We start from the raw sequence: 20951 nt of genomic DNA, 5'->3' as shown, positions 1-20951 counted from the left end.
TGGTTAGGTTGGTGTTGTTTTCCTTTGAGCAGTGACGGCTGGAAAGGAACCTGTTTGAGGTAATGAAGGACAAAGGTGGGGAGAAACTCTTCCCCTTTGTCAATAAACAAAGGTGTAGATTTAAGAAAAGGGGCAGGAAATTTAGGGTGGATTTAAGGAAAGACTTCTTCACCCAGATGGTAGTCAGAATCTGGAACTCACTGCCTGAAAGGATGGTGAGGTTGGAACCTTCATAACATTTAAGAAGCATTTAGATGAGCACTTGAAATGCCATAGCATACTAGGCTACGGGGCAACTGTTGGAAGATGTGATTAGAACAGATAAGTGCTTGATGGACAGCGTAGACATGTTGGACCAAAAGGCCTCTTTCTGTGCTGCAAAACTCCATGACTCGTAAGACAAGCCACCCATTCCTGTTCGACTCTCACCAACTTTTACAAATGCATCACAGAAAGCATCCTTTCTGAAACTATTACGGCTTGGTATGTCCCCTGCTCTCACCAAGACTGCAAAAGTCGTGAACGAAGCCCAGCCCATCGTGCAAACCAGCCTCCCATCCACTGATGCTGTCTACACTTTCTGCTTCCTCAGAAAAGCAACCAGCAAAGTCAAGAACCCTGTGCACCATGGACATTCTGGAACATAGAACATTACAGCGCAGTACAGGCCCTTCGGCCCTCGATGTTGCGCCGACCAGTGGAACCAATCTAATGACCCTCTAACCTAGACTATTCCAATATTATCCATATGCCTATCCACTGACCATTTAAACGCCCTTAAAGTTGGCGAGTCTACAACTGCTGCAGGCAGGGCATTCCACGCCCTTACTACCCTCTGAGTAAAGAACCTACCTCTGACATCCGTCCTCTAATTATCACCCCTCAATTTAAAGCTATGTCCCCTCATCTAGGTCATTTATAAAAATGACAAAAAGCAGTGGCCCCAAAACAGATCCCTGTGGTACACCACTAGTAACTAATCTCTTCCACCTTCTTTCATCGGGAAAAAAATACAAAATTGTGAGATCATGTTCTCAAGAACAGCTTCTTCCCTGTTGTCATCAGGCCTTCAAATGGACCTACCATATATTAAGTTGATCTTTCTCCACACACTAGAAATGACTGTAACACTATATTCTGCACTCTCTCCTTTCTTTCTCCCCTATGTGCTCTATGAATGGAAACAATATTTTTCAGTGTTTTCCAGTACATGTAACGATAATCAATTAAATCAAATCATATGGCAATGGCAAGCAGTAAAAGCAAGAGAAACTAACTCCAGAACAGCTTCTTCCTTGCTGCCATCAGATTTTTGAATGGACCTATCGTATATTGAGTTGATCTTTCTCTTCGCCCTAGCGATGACTTGTAACACTACATTCTGCACCCTCTCCTTTCCTTCTCTATGAACAGTATACTTTTTCAGTATAGTGCACAAGAAACAATACTTTTCACTGTATACCGATACATGTGACAATAATAAATCAAATCAAATATCGGTCTACTAAACCTTCTTGAACTGTTTCCAACACATTTACTCCTTAAATAAGGAGACCAATACTGCACACAATACTCCAGACATGATCTACCCAGTGCCTGTAGAAATGGAGCTTGATCTCCGTACTTTTGGAATCAATTTCCCTCACAGTGCTCTTTTGTGAGTTATTGGTTCTAGATGGTACAGAGTACCAACTCGAATCATTATGAATTAATTTAAAGTCATTCATCAACTTAACAGGAATATTGCACATCACTTTTACAAGCTTCAACTTTCGCTGAACTGAAAGAAAGAAAAATATTTTGACCTTTTGATGGCCTAACCATGGACAAAGAATTCGGAGCTGAACATTCTGTAAAGTTTTTAAGATTGGAACACTTTTTTATAGAACACGGGTTGTGAGAATAAGGAACAAGTAACAGTCAGTTCAGGTCAGCATTAGAAAGATTTATTGATCAAATAAACAGTCACAATGTTCACATAATATAGCAATCCTTGACAATTAAGTAATAATCAATAACAGGTATGATATGTTATATTCAAATTCTTTGTCCATGGTTGGGTCATCAAAAGGTCAAAATATTTCCCTTTCTTTCAGTTCAGCAAAAGTCTAAGCTTGTAAAAGTGATGCGCAATATTCCCGTTAAGTTGATGAATTACTTTAAATTAATTGATAATGATTCAAGGAGATACTCTGTGTCATCTAGAACCAATGACTCACAAAAGAGCGCTATTGTTTCCTGTGAGGGAAATTGATTACAAAAGTATAGAGATCAAGCTTCAGTTCTACAGGCACTGGGTAGATCATGTCTGGAGTATTGTGTGCAGTATTGGTCTCCTTATTTAAGGAGTAAATGCATCACAAACAGTTCAGAGAAGGTTAAGTAGACTGATACTTGATTTGATTTACTATTGTCACATGTATCGGTATACAGGCAAAGCATACCAAAAAAAGACAGTAGGACTAGGGGGCACAGCCTCAAGATAAAGGGGGGGCGGTTTAGAACGGAGTTGAGGAGGAACTTCTTCACTCAAAGGGTGGTGAATCTCTGGAATTCTCTGCCCGTTGAAGTGGTGGAGGCTGCCTCGCTAAATATTTTTAAGAAGCGGGTTGATGGGTTTTTGATAAGAGAGGGGATTAAGGGTTATGGGGAGAGGGCGGGAAAGTGGAACTGAGCCACGACAGATCAGCCATGATCTTATTGAATGGTGGGGCAGGCTCGAAGGGCCAGATGGCCTACTCCTGCTCCTATTTCTTATGTTCTTATGTTCTATTTATTTGATAATATACTCACAAGCTTTCGGGTTAGTCCCTTCGTCAGGTGAATGGAGAGTTCTGGCCTCAGACAGAGCATATAAAGCACAGACAGTTTAGAGATTACTGATTAGAATGCGAATCCTTACACCTAACCTGCTGTTCAAGACCTGAAGTGGCTGATAATGTGAGTGGAAGGAGCACTGGGGCGGTTTAGAACGGAGTTGAGGAGGAACTTCTTCACTCAAAGGGTGGTGAATCTCTGGAATTCTCTGCCCGTTGAAGTGGTGGAGGCTACCTCGCTAAATATTTTTAAGACGCGGGTTGATGGGTTTTTGATAAGAGAGGGGATTAAGGGTTATGGGGAGAGGGCGGGAATGTGGAACTGAGCCACGACAGATCAGCCATGATCTTATTGAATGGCGGGGCAGGCTCGAAGGGCTAGATGGCCTACTCCTGCTCCTATTTCTTATGTTCTTATGTTCTTATTACATCTTATGAAAAGGGAAGGGTTTACACGTGGAGGTAACACCCACAACTGCTCAAGATGATGCAGTTTAATCCAATGGACTATAAAATCGAAGCTTTTTGTCAGCCAAGAGTTTGAATAGAAATCTTTAGGTTAACACTGCTCAGGCTGCTGGAGAGCTGGACATTTTAAAGTGAGTTTCCTTCTCTATGAACGGTATGCTTTGCCTGTATCGTGTGCAAGAAACAATACTTTTCACTGTATGTTAATACATGTGACAGTAATAAATGAAATCAAATCAAAAATCAAATTAAAAAAAACTGTCCACAGGAAGTGGCTTTTTTAAACTCAAGTGAAGAGAGTGGAAAGGCTCCAAAGGGGTTAGGGTCAGTGGAACTCAAACCTACACATTGTGGCTCAGAGGCAGTAGAACCACCCAATGTGCCACAAACTTCCCTATAAAGGGACTGCTGAAAGAAAATGTTTTTATTTGTGTTTGAACTTACCGTTTTACCTTTCGTGTGGGCAGCACAGTGGTCCAGTGGTTAGCACCACTCCTCACAGGCCAGGGACCCAGGTTCAATTCCGGTCTCTGTCTGTGTGAAGTTTGCACTTCCTTCCTGTGTCTGTGCTGGTTTCTTCCGGGTGCTCTGGTTTCCTCCCACAGTCCAAAGATGTGCGGGTTAGGTTGATTGGCCATGGCAAATTGATCCTAGTGTCAGCGGGGTTAGAAGGGTAAATGTGTGGGATTACAGGAATAGGGTCAGGGTGTTATGTGGTTGGTGCAGACTCGACGGGCTGAATGGCCTCCTGTACTGCAGGTATTCTATATACGTTTGTAAAAATGTAAACATCTACATTTATTTTGACGAGATAACTTAGTATGCTAATTCAGGGTGAGTGAACTATGTTGGACACATATTGTGGAAAGTTATGTTTATGGTTGGCACGGTGTGTCTGGCAGGTACAGTTAATCCTGTTCAGCAGGTTGAGCCCGGCGATTACTGTTTGATGGGGAAATGGGTTCTAAAACTATTCTTGGTGACATGTTTTGCAAAATGAGTTACATGTTTTCCTGTGCAGCATTGATTGTGCTGCTGTGTCTATTCATAGTGTTTCCAAGCTGGACGGCGTTTTGTTATGATTCAATAATGGAACTGGCTGCATCTAACTTGACAGAAGTAGGTCACTTGCGTGGCTTTACATTGATACATGCACGTGGTGGGTGGTTTTCCTCCTTGAGCAATCATTTTTCCCATTTCCCTTATATTATCATTTCATTGCTCCATTTGTGAATGGTTTCGGCAGGCTGGGTGCGTGTGAATATGATGGTTATTCCATCTTACGTGGGAATTCAATCAACTTTTAAATTTGGACCTGGTGAGCTCTGAATGAATGCCACAGCAGACCGTACTGGTCATTGGGTCTGTGATGGCTGTTGAGTGGACTGATTGAGAAGTTACCTTGAGATTAGTGTTTGTGGAGTAGAATCATCAAATCCTGACAGTGCAGCAGGAGCCCACTGTGTCTGCACCAACCAACAACCCTACCCAGACCCTATCCCGTAACTCCACGTACTTACCCTACTAGTCTCCTTAACACTAAGGGGCAACTTTAGCATGGCCAATCAACCTAACCCGCACATCTTTGGACTGTGGGAGGAAAGTGGAGCTCCTGGGGGAAACCCATGCAGACATGGGGAGAACATGCAGACTTCATCCAGACAGTCACCCATGGCAGATTTGAACCTGGGTCCCTAGCACCATAAGGCAATAATGCTAACAACAGTGCCACTGTGAGGCAGCAGTGCCAACCACTATGCCACGAGCCATGACTTTTCTGATTTTTTTTGTAGGATCATAGAACTTTACAGCACAGAAGGAGGCCATTCAGCCCTACATGTTACCACCTATTGACAAATAGCCATCCAGTTTGATTCCACTTTCCAGCTCCTGGTATGTAGCCTTGTGGGTTACAGCATATCCAAATAGGAGGGTTCTGCTTCTATCACTCTTTCAGGCAGTGAGTTCCAGAGTCCCACAACCTTCCTGGTGAAAACACTTCTTTTAATCCTCTCTCAACCTCCTGCTTCTTATCCTAAATCGAAGTACGCTAGTTAGGGATTCTTCAACCGGATGTGCGGAGGGAGGTGGGGGGACCACCAATCTGCTCAATCTTGGGCTCTCGTAAGTTTCTACACTTCAATTAGCCCCCTCCATTTCAAAGAAAACAAACTTAACCTGTCCAACTTTTCATCGTGACCAAAATTCTTCAGTCTAGGTAATATCATCGTAAATCCCTCTGTACCATCTTTCATGCAATCACTTTTTTCCTACGCTAGTATTTTATACACTTGCAGCATAAAATTTAATGTTCTTATGTTTTGGCTAATTACTGCGAGGTGATCTCCTGGAAACATATAAGACTTGGTAGGGTGGATAACCGGAGGATGTTTTCCCCTTGTTTAAGATTTTTCGGGGGATGTGGGTGTCACTGACTGGGCCAACATTTGTTGTCCATCCCCAATTGCCCTTGAGGTGAAAGACTTGCTCAACCATTCCAGAGGGTCATTTGAGAGTCAACCCACATTGTTGCGGTCCTGGAGTCACATGTAGGCCAGACCAGGTAAATTTCCTACCTCAAAGGACATTAGTGAGCTAGATGGCGAGGAGAAACTTTATTTATCAAAAGGCTGTTTGTCAGTGTGTGGAATTCTCTTCCCCAGAAAGTAGTGGAGGCCAGATCACTGAACTTGTTTCAGGCAGGGTTAGACAGAGTTTTGTTAGGCAAAGGAGTCAAAGGTTACTGGGGAGAGAGGGGGTGGCAGTAAGGAAAATAAAGCTATGAGCACAATGACATCAACCCTCATCTCACTAAATAGTAGAGCAGGCTTGATGGACTGAATGATCCTCTCCTACTCCTAAGTTTACGTTTCCCTATCAAAGAAAATAAATTGTATGTTTCTTGACCACATTATCTGTCTGTTCATCCACTTCACAAAGTGTGGACATGCACTCCGAGGCCCCTCTGTTCTTCCACACTCCGAACATTTATTGTGCATTTTCTTGGACAGTTAGCTTTCCCAAATGCGTTACATTACACTTCTCTGGATTGAACTCCATTTGCCAATGTTCTTCATACCTAACTAGTCCAATGACATCTTCCGGGATGACACAGTGGCACAGTGGTTAACACTGCTGCTTCACAGCGCCAGGGACCCGGGTTCAATTCCCGACTTGGGTCACTGTCTGTGCGGAGTCTGCAGGTCCTCTCCGTGTCTGCATGGATTTCCTCCAGGTACTCCCACATTCCGAAAGATGTACTGGTTCCATTGCATTGGCCATGCTAAGTTCTCCCTCAGTGTATCCGAACAGCTGCTGGAGTGTGGCGACAAGGGGATTTTCACAGTAGCTTCATGTAAGCTTCAGCTTGTGACACTAATAAATAATTTTAAATTCCTTCTTCAGTAATCAGCTGTGTACTGGTGTTTGCTGCAACAGGTACTTGTGAGATCCAGCTTTGTTATATATAGGGTTGTGCTCACTTTGTTGTGAGATGTCGCTATTATTAAATTTGAGGCTTTAGTTACAGACATGTTGGACTAGATTTTACAGGCCACACAAAAACAGGGAGACAGGTGGGTGAAACTGTAATAGGGCACAGTAGCACTGGAGATGTGTTTGCTGCTAACCTGCCTACCCTGCACCACCTCGGTTTTACATGTTGTGGCAAAGGCATTGATGGGCTGTTTACCTATGGTCCATATAAGGACATTAAATGGGCAATTAATGCCCACTTCGAGGTCCCCCTCTAGCCCTTAGATTAAGTATTCAGCCTGGCAGGTTTGTCCCTGTGGTCACTGAGGAATTGGGGTCAGGGGTGATTTTCTGCCTTTTGTGGGTCCCCCATGAATTGGAAGCACCCCCCCCCAACACCTAACCCCACCTACAACCCTCACCGCGTCTACTGCCGTTCCCCCCACCCCCACACTTCCCTCCCCCCCCCCACCACCTCTCATCTTCCCAACACGCCCAACACCACCCTTGCCAAGGCCGATCCCAAATGTATTTCTGATTGGCCAACAGCCCCATGGGATGGGACTTCCTCCAGGGGAGGGTAAAAACGTTTCCTCATAATAACCAAAGGCCACAAAAATTAGCTAAAAGCTCAAAGCAGGGACAGCGAGCTGAGTGGAACAGGGTTCATGCCCGACATTTACACTGAGGTGCAGAGGACCAACCCTCGGTGTGTAATCTAACCCATTTATTTGTTGATGAAACTGTTGAATCATGGAATCCTGACTGTGTAGAAAGAGGCCATTCAGCCCATTGAGGCTGCATCAACTCTCCAACAGAACACCTTTCCTGGGTTGTATCTCCATAGTCCATATACTTATCTCGCTAATCCCGTGAATCTACACCTTGGGACACTAAGAGGCAATTTGGCATGGCCAATCCACCTAACCTGCACATTTTTGGACTATGGGAGGAAACTGGAGCACCTGGAGCAATTATAGAAGGATTCCATGCTATGAAGAATTCCATTCGGCCCATTGAGTCTGTACTGAGCACAATCCCACCTAGGCCCTGTTCCTGTAACCCCATACATTTACCCTGACAATCCCCTTGACACTAGGGTCAATTTAGCATGGCCAATGAACCAAACACATCTTTGTACTGTGGGAGGAAGCCTGAACACCCAGAGGAAACCCACGCTGACACGGGGAGAACTTGCAGACTCCATGCAGACAGTTCCCCAAGCCAGGAATTGAACTCAGATCCCTGGTGCTGTGAGACAGCAGTGCTAACCACTGTGCCAAAAACATGGTGTGATTTCAGAATATGCATTTAAATATTAAACTTTGCTTATATCAAAATATATTCTGTGACTTTGAAATGGGGAACGAATTGTGTAAGTTTATTTATTACTCACAAGTTGGTTTACATTCACACTGCAATGAAGTTACTGTGAAAATCCCCCAGTCGCCACACTCCGGCGCCTGTTTGGGTACTCTGAGGGAAAACTTAGCATGGTCAATGCACCTAACCTGCACACGTTTGGACTGTGGGAGGTAACCAGAACACTCAGAGGAAACCAATGCAGATACAAGTAGAACATGCAATCTCCACACAGACAGTGACCCAAGCCAGGAATCGAACCCAAGTCCCTCATGCTCTGAGTCTGCAGTATTAACCACAGTGCCACCGTGCCATATGTAAGCTGTGTTGCAATTATCCCCTGCCCTCAGTCCCTATATTGGTATTTGGGGGATTGAACATTCATTACAAGTACTGGCAGTACTTGTTATTTCGATAGGTGGTGCTGTAAAAAATATTTTCAATGCTAAATGTGTCATAACGGTTGCTATTTCCTGGTGAGGCTTTATTCAACTGAGATGGCTCAATTTGGTTACTGGTTTATAAAATTGCTCAAATTTCTCATTAAATTTTTTTCAACCATCATTTTGAAAATTCCACAGTCCGAAGAGTGTTTGAACAATGCCAAGAGTGACCAGATATGAGTGTGAATATGACAAGCTCGCTGGTGAGGGACGGTGAAAATCAGGAATTGCGAATTTCGCTCTGGGTTTCACCGGATATTTAATCCCTACCAGCATTCCCGCTGACAGCGATTATGGGCTGAGGACCCTACCCTATATTCCATCTGAGGTCTAATTAGTGTCTTGTATATGAGGGTGGCATTGCGGCACAGTGGTTAGCACTGCTCCCTCACAGCTTCAGGCACCTGGGTTCAGTTCCTGGTTTGGGTCACTGTCTGTGTGGAGTTTGCACATTCTCCCCGTGCCTGCGTGGGTTTCCTCCGGGTGCTCCAGTTTCCTCCCACAGTCCAAAGACGTGCTGGTTAGGTGCATTGGCCATGCTAAATTCTCCCTCAGTGGATCTGAACAGGTGCCGGAGTATGGTGACTAGGGGATTTTCTCAGCAACTTATTATATTGTTAGTGTACGCCTTACTTGTGACACTAATAAATAAAAACTTAAAAAAAGTTAAAACTATGGCCGGAATTTTACTGCCCCACCCACTACAGGAATCGGAGAGGGTGGGGGGCCGTTAACCTCAGGTGGGATTTTACGGTTTTGGGAAGAACAAAGCCATCATATCCCACCCTATATGTTCAACATAAGATTCTTGCTCTGGTACTCTATGCCCCTATTAATAAAACCCAGAATACTATACGCTCTATTAACTGCTCCTTCCACCTGTTTTGCCACCTTGAATGATGAAATGTGCCAGTTTTCCTCATTAGTTAGCCAGGTGGTTTTTACAACAATTGCTTCATGGTCCGATTACTGAGACAAGCTGTTCATTCTAGATTATTAATTGATTTTAAACTCACATTCCTCCCACTGCCATTGTGGGGCTAGAACCCCGGTGCCCAGGGCATTAAGCTGCTGGTTCTGGATTAGTAGCCCATTGTGTTTACCACGATGCCACCAATGCCCCCTTAGATTCTGGTGGCATTTTGGTGGGGTGCGGGGGGGTGGTGGCGGTGAGGGGTGGCATTTCATTGGTTGGGGAGCAAGTAGAGACACCACCACATTCCCACCTCCACCCCAATTAATTCCTTGGTGGGCAGATCCATGGACATCTTCCCTACCTTGCCACCAATTGCTGCCAACGTTACAGCAGCGACTACACCTCAAAAGTACTTGAATATCCGTGAAACGCTTGGAGACTTGCTGAGGCTATATAAGTGCAAGCATTTTTTTCTTCTTTCAATCTATTTTTCCACCGTGCCAACCAAGGGAAATGCTTTCAACAGCAGGTTAGCACTTTAACAGCACTGGGTTTAAAAATAAAAGCTGAAGATTTAACCCTTTGGAAATGGCGCAAATCTGGCTACATTTGGCATCTAACAGTTTTAATGCATTCTGTTAATCTTCTTAAAAAAGAAAATAAATCTGTTCACAGCACATTTCTATCCGAGAGCCCACAGTGAGATGTAAACATTGAAAGGTTTATTGTTAAGCAGCTAATGGAAATAAACCCTTCAAGCTGATTATTGTAAACACACTAAAACAGCATTTAACATCTGAGCTAATGAAATGACTTGATCAAGAAATGTCTTACATTGACTTACACAATGCAGGTTAGCGATAGGGCAGGAAAGACATAGTGGATAAGGACAAATAAGTTGAAGACTCTAGAACCAGGGGCTATTATCTAAAAAACTGGGACCAAGCTGTTCAGGAAAGATGTGAGAAAACACTTCTAGACACAGAGGTTTGGGGCTTCCTTCCTCATACAGTGGTGGATACTGGTTCATTGTTCTAAGACTGAGATCGACAAGTTTTCATTGAGCAGGGGGTATCAAGGGATATGGGCCTAGGGAAGGTAGATGGAATTAGGCCACAGATCAGCCATGATCTTGTTGAGTGGCGGAGGGGGCTCGAGGGGCTGAATGGCCTATTCCTGTTCCTTAGTTCATGGGATACGAACCACATAGAATTGTGAACTAAATTCACTAATGTCTATCTGGGGTTCAGTATAAGTTCCACTGACTTTACAAAGCAAAGGTCATCAGGGAATCATCGTGATTCCCAGAGTAAAGAGGTAGAATGCTGAGAGAGTTGGAGTGGCACAGTGGTTAGCACTGCTGCCTCTCAGTGTCAGGGAACCTGGGTTCAATTCTGGCCTCAGTGGCTGTCTGTGTGGAGTTTGCACATTTTCCCTGTGTCTGTATGGGTAGCCTCTGGGGTGCTCTGCTTTCATCCCACAGTCCAATGATCTGTGAGTCAGGATGATTGGCCATGTTAAATTGCTCCTTATTGTCAGGGGGACTAGTAGGGTAAATAAGTGGAGTTAAGGGGATTGGGCCTGGGTGGGATTGTAGTCAGTGCAAACTTGATGGGCCAAACGACCTCCTTCTGCACTGTAGGGATTCTATTTGATGATTCTAGATAAGGCTTCAGATGGATGATAATGCACTGCACTTACAGTTACCAGAACAGGGGCAAACTGCCCCATTTGTCGGGTTTTCCCTACATGTGTTGAAATCATGAGTGTCTTTTACTAAATCTGTGCTGTGGCCCCCACACCCATGTCTTCTTTTCTGATAGATTCTTCTTACAACCAACAGGCTTTTATCAAACAAACAAAGTGTCACTTAACCAATACTTAATTCATCTTATCTTCTATCTTGTTGCTTCCCACCTTTAGAAAGAGTATGCATTTCTTTGGGGTCAGGTTGGCTGAATTTACACATGGCATGAGTCAGAACTATGATGAGAGTAAATAACAATGCAATGTCATAGAATATGGAACAATAGAAATATAATTACAGGATAATGCACTCAGAAATCTCGCAGCAATATGTTATTTTGCAGTCATAGATCTACTATATTTGAGTGATTACATTCTGGTGATGTGAACAATTTGTATTGTTGGTAAATTTTTGAATTAATTTAAGTAAACGTCGATCTTTGCAGAATGGAAACTTTTTAAAAAGTTATTCCATGGATGTAAGAACATTGGCTAGGCTAGCATTTAAAATTTATTTATTAGTGTCATAAGTAGTCTTACGTTAATACTGCAATGAAGTTACTGTGGAAATCTCCTAGCTACTATACTTCAGCACCTGTTTGGATACATTGAGAGAGAATTTAGCCTGGCCAATGCACTTAACCAGCATGTCTTTTGGACTGTGGGAGGAATCCAAAGCATCTGGAGGGAACCCACACAGACATGGTGCGAATATATAAACTCCACACAGGCAGTCACTCAAGCCAGGAATTGAACTCAGGCCCCTGGTGCTGTGAGGCAGCAGCGCTAACTAAACACTCATTAGAGGGCGGTGTTGAGCTGCCTTCTTGAGCTGCTGCAGTCCATGTGTTGTAGGCACACCACGCTCACAGTGTTATTGGGGAAGGAGTTCCAGAACTTTGACATAGCATTAGGGAAGAACACCGATAGAGTTACAAGTTAGAATGGTGTGTGACTTGGAGGGGAACTTGGGTGGTGTTCCCACACATCAGCTGTCCACGTTCTTCTCGGTGGTCGATGTAGCAGCTTTGGAAGTAGGAGGCTTGATGAGTTGTAGGTAGTGAACTCTGCTGCCATTGTGTGTCAGTGGTGGAGGGCGTAAATGTTGAAGGGGATAGATGGAGTTTCAGTCAAGCTGGCTGCTTTGCCCTGGATGGTTTTGAGGTCCCCAAGTGCTTTTGTAGTTGCACTCATCCAGGCAAGTAGAAAGTATTCCATCACACTTCTGATTTACACCTTGTAGGTGGTGGGCAAACTTTGGGAAATCAGGAACTGAGTTACTTTCCACAGAGCTCCCAGCCTCTGATCTTCTCTGGTAGCCACAGTATTTATGTGGTTGGTCAGTTGGGTTTCTGATCAAGGGCAACTTCTAGGATGCTGCTGATGGGGATTCAATTATAATAATGCCATTGAATGTCGAGGGGCGATGTTTGGACTCACTTGTTGGAGATGGTCATTGCCTGACACTTGTGTGGTGGAAATGTTACTTATCACTTATCAGCCCATGATTAAATTTTGTGAACTTCTTGCTGCATGTGGGTATGGGCTAATTCAATATTGGATGAGCCGTGAATGATATTGAATTCATGGCTCATCCAATATTGACAATTTAGTGCAATCATTATCAAACGGCCCTACTTCTAAGCCGACGATGGAAGGAAGGTCATTAATGAAATAGTTGAATGTGGTTGGGTCGAGGATACAACACTAAGGAACTCTTGCAGCAACATTCTGGAGCTGATTTGATGGTCTCCAACAACTATAACCATCTTCCTTTGTGATAGGCATGACTTCAACCAATGGAGAATTTCTCCTCTGATTCCCATTGGTTTCAAGTATGTCTGGACTTCTGGAGGCCACGCTTGGTCCAATGCTGCCTTGGTGTTGAGGTTACTCACTCTAACTTCAGCTCTTTTATCCATGCCTCTCTCAAAGGTGTGATGTCAACATCAAGTCTTCCCAAGTCAGGTATTGGAAGATCAGGGGCATGATGAAGGTTCCAGTTCTGACTGTGTCTTCATGAAAACACCAGAAGACTACTCTTCATTTCCAAAATATGAATCTTTCCATTTATTTTGTCAGCTTAGCTCAATGATAGCTGTCTTTTTCTTAATCAAGGAAACTTGAGTTCACCCCCTACTGAAGACCTATAAAAACCATAGGACATGAAGAAGGGAATGTGAAGAAGGATAGGATACTAAGAAGGGAATGCTACATTGTTAGAAATGTTGGACAAAGTCTTCCATTTTATTGACTAAGTGCCAACTCAGGTGGGAAAAGCAATGTGTAGCCATTGCCGGCTTTTCCAGCCATATATTTTGGCACTTGGTTGAAAATAATCTGGGAGGTGGATCCCACTGCTGGGGTAGGCTGTGCATGGGTGCCCCAATCTAAACATGATAAAAAGCCTTTGCATACCAATAAATTATTTTTAAAATTGACTTCTGATTTAGTGATCTAATCTGCTCTAATCTGCTGACAAAGTGTTCCGAATCAGAAATCCCTCAGTTGAATGGTATTTAAGTAGTCACCTGATTTTATCTCCATTTCCACCTCAACTATTTGATATTCACCATCTGTCCTCCAGATTAAAGAGCTGAATTTCAGATGTGAAGTTAGAGTGAGCAACCTCAACACCGAGGCAGCATTGGACCAAGCGTGGCCTTGAGACGTTCTGACATATTTGAAGCCAATGGGGATCAGAGGTGAAATTTTCCATTGGTTGAAGTCATGCCTAGCACGAAGGAAGACGGTTATAGTTGTTGGAGACCATCACATCAGCTCCAGGGCATTGCTGCAAGAGTTCCTCAGTGTTGTATCCTAGGCCCAACCATAACATCAATTAATGGGCAATCAATTAATGACCTTCCTTCCACTGTAAGATTAGAGATAGGGATGTTTGCTGATGATAGCATGATGTTCAATATCATTCATGGCTCATCCAACCTTGAAGCAGTCCATACCCAGAAGCAGCAAGAGCTTCACAAAATTTAATTGTGGACTGATACGCATCATAGAGTCATAGAGATTTACAGCATGGAAACAGGTTCTTCGGCCCAACTTGTCCATGCCATCCTTTCTTTTAAACCCCTAAGTTAATCCCAGTTGCCTGCATTTGGCCCAAATCCCTCTATACCCATTTTACCCATGTAACTGCCTCAATGCTTTTTAAAAGATAAAATTGTACTCACCTCTACTACTATCCCTGGCAGCTTGTGCCAGACACTCACCCCTCTCGGTGTGAAAAAATGCCCCTCTGGACCCTTTTGTATCTTCTCCCCTCTCAGCTTAAACCTTTGTCTCCTAGTTTTAGACTCCCCTATCTTTGAGAAAAGATATTGACTATCTAGCTGATCTGCGCCCCTCATTATTTTATAGACTTCTATAAGATCACCCTTAAGCCACTCTCTAGAAAAAAAAATCCCAGTCTCTCCTTATATTTCAAACCATCAAGTCCCGGTAGCATCCTAGTAACTGTTACTTGCACTTTTTCTAGCTTAATAATATCCTTTCTATAATAGAGTGACCAGAACTGTACACAGTATTCCAAGTGTGGACTTACTAATGTCTTGTACAACTTCAACAAGACATCCAATATTCAATGTTCTGTCCAATGAAAGTGGTAAATAACATTTCCACCACAGAAGTGCCAGGCAATAACCATTTCCAACAACAGAGTCCAAACATCACTCTTTGACATTCAATAGCATTCTCCCTCTGCCTGTCCCATCCACTGCACCACCATCACCCTGGTCCCCAGTAGCACAGGAGCATTTGTTTCCCACAGAGTATTTGGTTTGCTCTGTCTAAACCTGCTATAGGCTGCACCAAACCAAATATTTAACCAGTTATTTTGAAACGAATCCATTTCCTGGGAATCTTTTTCACAGTTGCTTCAGTGGCATTGTGCCACAAAGCAAACTAATGTAATTCCTGTTTAGCCTGAGAGCTGTCAAATCTGAACACATGGCTTTAGCTTTATGCTAAGTAGCTTGTTTATCTATTCAAGATAAACAAGATTTAAAACATCTGAATCCGACTTCCCCTTCAACCTTGCTTTCCCCTAGTTCATTTGTAAGGTCTAGAAGGCTTAGGACAGATGAAGCCCTTAAAGAATACAAAAAACGTAGGGAGGAACTTAAGGAAGGGGTTAGGAGGGCTAAAAGAGGTCATGAAAAGTCCTTGGCAAAGAGGATTAAGGAAATTTCTAAGGCATTTTATACATATGCAAAGAGCAATAGGGTAGCTGGGAAAGGGTTAGTCCACTCAAGGATAGTGGAGGGAATCTTTGCATGGAACTCAGAGGAAATAGGCGAGATATTAAATGAATACCTTGCCTCAGTATTCACCAAAGAGAGGGACTTGATGGATGAGGTGCTAGGGTAGGCTGTGGAGATATTCTGGATCATGTCATTGTCAAAAAGGAGGAGATATTGGGCATCTTCAAAAGCATTAAAGTAGAAAAGTCCTCAGGGCCTGATGGTATTTACCCCAGTAGAGAGAGGGAGGCAAGGGTGGAAATTGCTGGGGCCTTGACAGAAATTTTTGTATCCTAATTGGTTACAGGTTAAGCTCCAGAGGACTAGAGGACAGCCAATGTTGTTCCATTGTTTTAGAAGGGCAGCAGGGATAATCCATGAAATTAGAGGATGGTGAGCCTTACATCTGTGGTAGGAAAATTATTGGAAAAGGTTCTTAGCGATAGGAATTATACATGAAAAGAAATGGACTTAACGATGATAGACAGCATGGTTTTGTAAAGGGAATGTTGTGGGGGTGGGGCAATCTGTGTGGGGGCCAGGGGGAGGCATTATACTGCCCGGATGGATGTGGCAGGGGAGTTGCATTCTATTATCTTTTATCTAACTTGGATGGATGTGGCAGGGGAGTTGCATTCTATTATCTATTATCTAACTTGATCAAGTTTTTTTGAAGAAGTGACGAAGACGATAGTTGAGGGAAATGCAGTGGATATTGTACATATGGACTTCAGTAAAGTCTTTGACAAGGTACCTCAAAGTAGACTGGTGCGAAAGATGAAGTCACACGGGATCAGAGGAGAACTGGCAAGATGGATACAGGGCTGGCTTGGCCATAGAAGACAGAGGGTAGCAGTAAAGGGATGTTTTTTTGAATGGAAGGCTGTGACTACCGGTGTAATCACAACCCAGGCCTAAACCTGTTGGACTTTAAACTGGTGTTCTGAGACTTCTTACTGCGCTTACCCCAGTCCAACATTGGCATCTCCACTACATGACTGGCAGTGTTCCACAGGGATCAGTTTTGGGACCTTTGTTGTTTGTAATACATATAGATGACTTGGAGGAAAATGTGGCTGATCTGATTAGTAAGTTCACAGATGACAGAAAAATTGGTAGAGTCGGAATAGAGAAGAGAATTGTCAAAGGATACAACAAGACATAAACCAGTTGGAGACTTGGGTGGAGAAATGACAGGTGAAGTTTAATCCGGACAAGTATGAGGTGACCCAATTTGGAAGATCCATTACATGTAGGAATTATACAGTAAGTAGTAGAATCTTTAGGAATATTGACATGCAGGGAGATCTGGGTGTACATGCCCACCAATCACTGAAAGTGACAACACAAGTAGATAAAAGTATGGCATATGGCATGCTTACCTTCATTGGTCAGGCTGTTGAATATAAAAATTCTTAGGTCATACTGCAGCTGTACAAAACCTTAGTTAGGCATCATTTGGAATATTGGGCCCGATTTTACCACTTTGGTTCTAAGTGCTGGGCGGACTTGAAACTGGGAGTGTTTCAGATCTGACTCAGGCACCTCATACACACTCTGCCTTCAAAAATATCAGCGATTCTGAATTACGCTGCACAACCCTTGAGCGGGGCTTAACACGCCCGAAACCCTGCAGCTCTGATTGGCGCTTCCAACTGCTCATGCGCAGAAAAAAAGATAATAGAATGCAACTCCCCTGCCACATCCATCCGGGCAGTATAATGCCTCCCCCTGGCCCCCACACAGATTGCCCCACCCCCACAACATTACTGACCCCCCCCTTTACGTCCCATCTCGCCATTACCTAGACTGATTGTGGGCCCCTCCCACCACCACCACCACCACCACCACCCCCCCCCCCCCTCCCCCAACCAATCTCAGGCAGAGTAGCAGCAGAACCCCCTCCGCTCCCCGAGCTGTCGGACGCTTGGCGCTTATCTCTTCAAAAATTGGTTCGCTTGAATCAGATTTTTGTGGAGCATGTCTGTTTTGCACTGATTCTGGATGAGCGAACACGGTGATAAAGGGGAAAGTGCCAATAAGGCAGGTTGTGCAGCTCATTAAGTCAATTTAAATGCATGCATATGACTTTACCAAGTTTTTGAGCCTGCAACTTTATGGTAAAATTGGCTTCATTGTGTAAATTCTGGTCACCGCACTAGGTGGAAATCTGACTATCCACTCTGTCCATGCCACTCATAATCTTGTAAACCTCTATGCCTCTAACATACCACTAGACTATCGCCTTCCTATTATGATGAAAGACTCCTTGAACCGAACAAAGAGCAAAGAAAAGTAGGATGTGGATGCTTTAGAGAGGGTACAGAAGAGGTTTACCAGGATGTTGCCTGGTCTGGAGGGTATTAACTATGAGGAGAGATTGGATAAACTCGGTTTGTTCTCACTGGAATGATGGAGGTTGAGGGGTGACCTGATGGAGGTTTACAAGATTATGAATAGTATGGACAGAGTGGATAGTCAGATTTTCTTTCTCAGGGTAGAAAAGTGAAGTACTAGGGGACATGGGTTTCAGGTACATGCAGAAAAGTTCAGAGAAGATGGGCGAGGCAAGTTTTTTACATAGAGGGTCGTGAATGCCTGGAACGCGGTGCCCGGGGAGGTGGTGGGAGCATGGAAGGTTACAACATTTAAGGGGCAACTAGATAAATACATGAATAGGATGGGAATGGAAGGACATGGACTCCGTAAGTGCATACTGTTTTAGCTTAAGCAGGTATCATGATTGGCGCAGGCTTTCAGGGCCGGAAGCCTGTTCCTATGCTGTACTGATCTTTGTTCAATTCAAGGAGTCTTCCATTATAATGGGGAGGCAATAGCGTAGTGGTATTATCACTTGACTATTAATCCAGAAACTCTGCTAATGTTCTGGAGACCTGAGTTCGAATCCCACCACAGCAGATGGTGGAATTTGAATTCAATAAGAAAAAAACAATCTGGAACCAAAAAATCTGCTGATGACCATGAAACCATTGTTGAGCTTCAGGAAGAACCCATCTGGTTCACTCATGTCCTTTAGGAAAAGGTCATCCTTACCTGGTCTGACCTACATGTGACCCCAGAACCACAGCAATGTGGTTGATTCTCAACTGCTCTCTGAGGTGGTCTAGCAAGACACTCAGTTAAAGGGCAACTAGGGATGGGCAATAAACACTGGTCAGCCAATGACACCCACGAACGAATATCCTGGAATCCATCTTTGCAGTTTTTCTCAAAATTATCCCCAATGCATAAAGCTCTTTTCAAGTTGGAAGCTCAGAATTGCACCTGAATTAATTAATCCTTATTTAGTGATCCACGTCACGATTGAATTATATGTTTTAACTTGCGCAGTCAAATGCCTTTGAAATGTGTCCAAGCGTTTGACCTACTTGATTTATAACTTTACCTAATATATGCTAATAGCATATTTTTAATTTAGAATTGAGCAGTTGATTTGAGACTACAATAAAATAATGAGTGAACATCTGTAACTGGCCTTTTTTCTGTAGTATTGTTTTCATATATTAATTGTGACTGTAATTGTGATCATTTCACAATTTCTTTCTTCTGGAAAGAAGTGATTATGGTGGGTACAACTTTCCATTAGAGAGCTTTTTTAAGTCATCTGGGATGAAAGCCCCTTAGATATCAATCCAATATTACAGCTCACATGATTGAACGTTGACTGATTAGATTTCACACTCCATCTCTCCCTTTAGTCCCATTCAGACTGGAGCTATCGTATACCACAAGTGTTTTTGATCATCTGCCTATGTTTATCCCCATGGTCTTGAGTTAGTTTCATAATTGGATGTTACCCAAGTTTGGTACTTGTGCAGAATATATATATATATATACACACTAATCATTATGGCAACAAGAAGCAGCCTCAGATAACTGTAACAAGAATACATGCCTCATACACTTGAATCCTGTCTTTGTCAGAAAATGGAAGCAGTTGGCAATGTTGGAAATAAATTACAAACCACAAGATCTGATTTGAAAAGGTTCGGAAACATAAAGGAAATCAGCCTTCACTTAAAGGAAAGAATAAGGCAGGATAAAGAAATAAATTATGAACATATTTGGAGTACATTACTCAGCAGTGTCCACAGAGCATGGTCCTCATCAAGGATTTGAAGCTTACCCGCCATTGAGCCCCGGATCTCCTTTCAATTATTTGGGTGAACTGCTGGCAGAGAGATTTGCCCATTGCCAATTTCAATTTATGCCAATGATGGGCATAGCAAAACCTAATTTGATTTGATTTCTTATTGTCATATGTATTAGCAAACAGTGAAAAGTAATGTTTCTCGCACACCACATGGATAAAGCACACCGTTCATAGAGAAGGAAAAGAGAGAGTGCAGAATGCAGTGTTACAGTCATAGCTACGGCGTAGGGAAAGATCAACTTAGTGCACACTAGGTTTATTCAAAAGTTTGACATCAGCAGGAAAGAAGCTGTTCTTGAGTCCTATGGTATGTGACCACAGACTTCAGTATCTTTTTCCCGATGGAAGAGAGAAGGTCCGGGGTGCGTGGGGTCCTTAATTTTACTGGCTGCTTTTCCAAGGCAGCGGTAAGTGTAGACAGAGTCAATGGATGGGAGGTGGATTTGCATGATGAACTGGGCTTCGTTCATGACCTTTTGTGGTTTTGTAATTTATACCCTGCTAATCATTTTAGTGGGACTTATTATCAGAGCTGAAATGGTTAGCTAGGATTTTGTGAGACCGACCAGAACAAGGAGGGAAAATAACAGGCAGGGGATGAGTTCAAGCATAATTGTTACTTCCATGGAGGGTTTACATTTACTTATTAGGATCACAAGTCGGCTTACATTCACACCGCAATGACGTTACTATGAAAATCCCCAATTCACCACGCTCTGGCGCCTGTTTGGATACACCGAAGGAGAATTTAGCATGGCTAATGCACCTAACCAGCAAGAATTTCAGACTGTGGGAGGAAACTGGAGCAGCTGGAGGAAACCTGTGCAGACACGGGAGGAATGTGCAGACTCCACATAGATGGTGACCCAAGCCAGAATTGAACCTGGGTCCCCGGCGCTTTGAGGCAGCACTATTAGCCACAGGTAATGGGTCCACTTGCTGCTAAAGTGATTCGTATGGAGAACAACATGCAGTTTCAATAAATACATATATAAATCATACAGAATTACCTTGTCTCGTATTTGACTTCAGGTGTGGATAATGCCGTGTCGATTTATTCTGACTGTAATGATTCCAACGTTTGTGTGTCCGCAACTGTCACGTTTAGTCTCATCTTTATATTCTTGACCTCCCACTCAGCAGCACAGTTTGCCTCGACAGTTCTTTTGTTCGAATCCGATTAATCTATTAACTGGATAAAGTTTGTGTTATAAATAACTGCCTATTTCAGAGCCACTGGCGAGTTTTGAACTGGCTGAGGAGATACAGAGATTATCCTGGCACTTTGCGAAA

The 20951-nt window shown here is 43.3% G+C and overlaps 1 protein-coding gene across 3 annotated transcripts in view; it reads right to left on the bottom strand.

Moving 5' to 3' along the window:
- The window catches only part of LOC145342365 (beta-arrestin-1-like), a 93671-nt gene extending 72925 nt beyond the window's left edge, over window positions 1-20746 (bottom strand). For 2 of the 3 annotated variants that reach the window (XM_080187886.1, XM_080187889.1), the window contains exon 1: window positions 3729-3811. The gene's annotated coding sequence lies outside the window, so the exon portion shown is untranslated. Of the gene's footprint in view, window positions 1-3728; window positions 3812-20668 lie in introns of those variants that run through there. The other variant, XM_080187888.1, reaches the window with a different exon arrangement.
- Window positions 20747-20951: the final 205 nt, after the last annotated feature.

The sequence above is a fragment of the Carcharhinus amblyrhynchos genome, chromosome 4 (assembly GCF_965287045.1).
Source record: "Carcharhinus amblyrhynchos chromosome 4, sCarAmb.v2.hapA, whole genome shotgun sequence".
NCBI classification, from domain to species: Eukaryota; Metazoa; Chordata; class Chondrichthyes; order Carcharhiniformes; family Carcharhinidae; genus Carcharhinus; species Carcharhinus amblyrhynchos.
This window is presented reverse-complemented; position numbering and strand designations above follow the sequence as displayed.